Below are 5,335 nucleotides of genomic sequence, written 5' to 3'. Positions count from 1 at the left end.
AGTGGTAAGTTTTTCAAACCAGGCTCTAGTTGCTTGTTTCAACCCATACAATGCCTTTTTAAGTTTTAGCACATGATCTGGGAAATCAGGGTTTTCAAACCCCTTAGGTTCAGCGACATAGACTTCCTCCTTTAAAATTTCGTTGAGGAACGCGGATTTTATATCCATTTGAAACAGCTTAACCTTAAGAAAACAAGCATGAGCTAACAAAAGAAGAATGGACTCAAGGCGTGCCACATGATCAAAGGTCTCATCAAAGTCAATCCCTTCAGTCTGTGAATATCCTTGAGCGACAAGTCTAGCTTTGTTTCTGACAATCGTGCCAGATTCATCGAACTTATTCTTGAATATCCATTTGGTACCAACAATATTGATATTGGAGGGACAAGGTACAAGTTCCCTCACATCTTGTCTTTGAAATTTATTTAACTCTTCATGCATTGCATTCACCCAAAAGGGACCGTTTATAGCTTCATCAATATATCTTGGTTCTACTTGTGAAAGATAACAACCAAAATTGCAGATATTTTGAAGTTGTCCTCTTGTTTTGGCTGTAGAATCTCTTCCTCCAATAATACTGTTGGGATCATGATTTCTTTGAACCCAGAGATGTCGTGGAGGAACACGTTCTTGTTCGTCGGGAATGGATTGATTAGTGCTCTTTTCATCGTCACTAGAAATGTCAGGATCAGTAACCGTTGGGATAACTTCAACTGATTCTGGAATTTCTTTGACTTTCTCAATTGTCTCGGTTGGAGGCAATTCAGCAGGAGGATTATCATGACGAAAGTTACTAATGTCGTCGATGATAACATTAGCAGATTCCATCATGACTTGCGTTTTGAGATTAAATACTCGAAAACCACGACTATCAGAAGCATAGCCAAGAAAGATACCTTCATCACTTTTGGTGTCGAATTTCCATTTCTGTTCTCGATCTTTCAGAATATAGCACTTACTTCCAAATACCCTGAGATAGTGTAGGTTGGGTTTCCTTCCGTACCACTACTCATAAGGAGTGTTAAGGGTTTTAGACCGTAAATACACACGTTTGATCAAATAACATGCTGTAAAAACAGCTTCTCCCCAAAATCTTAATGGTAAGTTTTTGTTATGGAGCATTACCCTGGTCATTTCCTGAATATTCCTATTCATTCTTTCAGCAACTCCATTAGCTGGAGGAATGATAGGTGGTGAGTATTGTTGAATGATCCCAAGTTCATCACAGAATTCAAATACTTTGGTGTCGTTGAATTTACACAGCAGAAGCAAACACAGGTATATTCAACAAAGATTGAGCTTATTTACATGAATACTTAGGAGTATGATCAACACAGGGCACAAAATATTTATTCTGGGGAGCCTTCCACATCTTGTCAATACCGAGATTCCGATTTGCAACATTCAACCGTTATCCAATCTCATTGAATCCAATCCGGTATGCTCTACACATTAAACCTTAAAAACTCAAGACAATGAACCACTTTACAAACTAAGATAATTAAACCAATTCATTCTAGTTGAACCTCTCCTAATCTAAACCTCGTCTTAAATGATAGAAAATTAAACAAATCGATCATTTACTTACAAATGCGCCTCCAAGTTTATTGAGCATCGCATTAAGCCTCTTCAAATGCTTCTTCAATCCCCTCACAGAATAAACAAACAGTTAGGATAGAACAAATTTGGTATAATACTACAAGTTTAAGGAACCGTAATCCAACTAAGCCAACAAGTGTAAGGAACCTCTGCATTTCCAGCAATTCATGAAAACATCCTTAAAATTCACGACATAAACGGAAATACTACAAAGGCAAAAATTGAACAATAACAGGGGACATTTTATTGAAATGCATTTCTAGAGTAATGAATTTTAAGATACCATGCTTAAGTTATCCATTCTTTTAACACCCAAATAGACTGCAGTCACTTTAGACCATGGGTTGAAGTTAGGTGTTTTTCTAATTACCAGAGCGATCAGAATCTGTCGAGATTCAAGAGTAACATCACAAAATTCAGTGGATTGAGCAATGAATTTTTTTCATCATTTCGCTTAGAGTTCAGAATTTTAGATGGAAATTAGGGTCACAAGTTTCCACATCCAATTATTCGAAGGCAGTTTTAGCTAGAGCTAGAGCTATGCTCTTGACTAGAAAGCCTTGCTTAACTATCTCTCCTACTACATCTGTTAGTCTGTGTGACAAATGGATGCCCCCGTCTTTTGGTTGGATTAAATGTAATACTGATCGAGCCTATGATGATATCGCTGGAGCTAATGGTGCAGGATATGTGATGCAGAACTTCGCAAGCAAAGCTTCCTTTTGTGCTTCCTTAGTTTTTGAAGTAAAGTCTGCTGAAGAAGCTGAAGCCATAGATATTTGGGCATCCTTGAAGAAAGCAAAGGAGGAAAAATTCACTCAAATTATCATTGAGAGTGATGCTAAAGGTCTCATTGATCAATTTTCATCTGACATATTCGATGGAGACTCTAGAATGGATGCTATCTTTAAGGACATTCTATTTTCTCTTCTAGTTTAGTAGCTTGTGTTTTTTCTTACCAACCTCATTATTGTAATTTTGTTGCACATGAGCTTGCTCAATGGGAAAAACTGAACAATTCCTCTATGTACTGGTTTGTTCCTCCAGTTTGGCTTCTACCAACTGTTGAGGGGGATCATTAGCCTTTTTGAAGGCCGTTTTCTATTAAAAAAATTGAAGGCAAATCAAAACAAAAATTTAATTAATAACCCAAGCAACAAAAATAAATCAGAACATGGAGGACAAATGCAAGAATTATATGTATCAGAGCTGATTGAAGGACTAGATTGAAAACACTAAAAAAAATTTCAAAGTCCAAAATCAAAAAGCTCTAGAAAAAATCAAATTCTAAGAACTAGAAAAAGACTGAATCAACTTATGCCTCGTCACTAAACCAAATACGAGATTGAAAATTGGAAGAAAAAATCTCCTAAATACTGATATGGCTACTCTGAGAGGCATTTACATAACAACAATTCCATATGACCAAGAAAGCAATTGTTACCTCATCAAATTCTCCAGTCCTCTTCTGACCCTCTTGTTAAAAACCTCATTACGAATCCAACCCCCATCTGAAACATAGATGGTACAAACCCAAATTAAAAGACCCGGGGCTTCTTTTTCATAAAAAATCGAAATCAGAAGGAAATAGAAGTAATCATAAAATGAACCATTGAATTACCTAATTGCTTGTAAATATTCTGATAATTCTTCTGTTGTTGGTGAGTCCCTGAAATTATCAAAACAACCAAATCCAGTTGGAACATTATCTCAATTCTTGAATAAAACCCTAACTCGTGAAATACGAACGATCTAGCAAAAAAAATACAAATACTCTTTTATTTGAATCTTACCAGAGGAGCCATTGCTACAATAATGTCTTAATTCAATACTATAGCTCTATCTTGTTTCTTAATAATAAACATTAAGAATCACACGATTAATAATGAGTATCAGCCGATCTATATTTGCTGAAACCATTTACAGGAGATGAGGTTACAGATCTGAGAATGGGTGAGGAAGAAAAAGAAATCAGTAAAAGGAGTGAATGAAGAGGAGGCGGATTTTGAGACTGATTCGCTGTTTTTGATTTATGCATCTAACAGATCTAATATGTTCCTCAGTGGTGGTGGTGAGTGAGTTAGTGAAGATGGCGGCAGTGTTGTTAGGGTTTTTCCTTTTGCTAGATTTGAGAGCAACAAAGAGACAGAGACAGGGAAAAAAATGAAGTGGGAGATAACTTAGAAAGGGATTTATCTAAAAATTTGGACGGTGATAGAATAAGTCATATGGATTGAGGAAACATTTGGACGGTAGATATTTGATTAGGAAACTTCGTGTTGATCAACGAAAATTTATTGTTGCGAGATTCGAACTCAAATCATTGGTATCATCACTGTACTACAATGACACCGAAAATAAAAAGAAAATGAGGATTAGACATTAGAATACTCTGGACTATCTCTTACTTACTACATCAACAAATTTAAGCCTTATGCTCAAAAAATCAAAACTGAAATCCTCTCACATCACATTCAAAGATCTTAGCACCATCGGTTTCCAAAGTTGAGCAAAGCCATATGTCTTAAGGATTTTTTCTAGAGCTCCTCGCTATTTTTCAATATCATTTGCTTTTGTGTATCTCTTGGGTAGATTAATTAATTGGCCACTCTTGTATTAACCTGTTGTTCATCTATATTATCAAAACCAATTTGCAGAGAAGTTTTTAATTAAGACTCGATTTCAAATCAATGTATTTTGTTATTTGATTTTCATTCCACTAAACATAGCAAGAACTCATGCACCGTTCTATTACTATGATATAATTTGAGCAGAGTTATTGGGAGAGTTGAAAATTGTACTCATTTACACTTAGAAAATTGAGCATCCATCTTAATTATGTCAAGCTAGCATCGTGGAATCTTGTTATATCAGCCAGTTGGAGTCTTGATCTATGTAGTTGGACATTTATTGCATTTGAACTTGGATTAGGAATTGACGTTGTAATTTTTCCAAACCCGTTCATCCGAGTATCCTTTCTAATTTTCTATAAACAAACTTTTTCCAATATTTTTGGAAAACATATCTATAAAAATCTTGTGTTCTTTAACATAATTGGAAACTTAACAAGAGCATATGCAGCCAAGAAAATAGTATTATCATCTACATCTGGGGGACTTTTTTTCTTGCTTTATTTCCTTTGAAATTTGCCTATTATTCTTCCATATATATATATATATATATATTAGTTTAGGCTGTGTTGACATTGGTACTAATTTAATAGAAATAGCTCAGTAAGTAATTAGGATTTGTGAAATACCATAAGAAACCCCAAACCGAAGAAACTGTCACATATTTGAGTAAGTTTGAGGCTAAAATCTCTACAACTTCTTGATTAGAATGAGAATTAGTTTATATCAACTTAGGGATTTCGGTGCATTTAGAAGTTGGATTTGAAGCCTTAGTTTCTCTACATTTGTTTAAATCTTGTTTCTTTGGTATAATCATCCATATTTTGGTCACTCAACTACCTATTTGTTCAAAACTATTATTAGCAGCACTCAGAAATTTAGCTTCACCAATCTAAATCTATGTAGGATCAAATGGTGTAAACTACAAAGTAGACATATGCACAAGCATATATTAAGTTGGTCCATGTGCAATGTTATATAATTATCGTCGTGCAAAAATCTTGGACTCGGTTACAAACGACTAGTCGATAAACATATACAACTTCAAATTATTACCATTTTTGTTTAATGGAATAATTAATACTCTTCATGTTGGAAACAATAAA

The 5,335-nt window shown here is 34.8% G+C and overlaps 1 long non-coding RNA gene and 1 other non-coding gene across 3 annotated transcripts; both read right to left on the bottom strand.

Moving 5' to 3' along the window:
* Positions 1–1,240: 1,240 nt before the first annotated feature.
* On the bottom strand, positions 1,241–3,742 carry LOC113330973. Of its 2 annotated transcripts, XR_003350609.1 has the most exons (6): positions 3,393–3,742; positions 3,221–3,268; positions 3,044–3,110; positions 2,563–2,700; positions 1,589–1,639; positions 1,241–1,445 (listed from the first exon to the last, which is right to left on the bottom strand). It is a non-coding gene; the product is annotated as an uncharacterized LOC113330973 (long non-coding RNA). The 2 variants fall into 2 exon arrangements; XR_003350610.1 differs by lacking the exon at positions 2,563–2,700.
* LOC113331102 lies at positions 1,974–2,053 on the bottom strand. Its single transcript, XR_003350701.1, has one exon. It is a non-coding gene; the product is annotated as a small nucleolar RNA snoR14 (small nucleolar RNA).
* Positions 3,743–5,335: the final 1,593 nt, after the last annotated feature.

This window comes from Papaver somniferum, unplaced genomic scaffold, assembly GCF_003573695.1.
Source record: "Papaver somniferum cultivar HN1 unplaced genomic scaffold, ASM357369v1 unplaced-scaffold_123, whole genome shotgun sequence".
NCBI lineage: Eukaryota > Viridiplantae > Streptophyta > Magnoliopsida > Ranunculales > Papaveraceae > Papaver > Papaver somniferum.
This window is presented reverse-complemented; position numbering and strand designations above follow the sequence as displayed.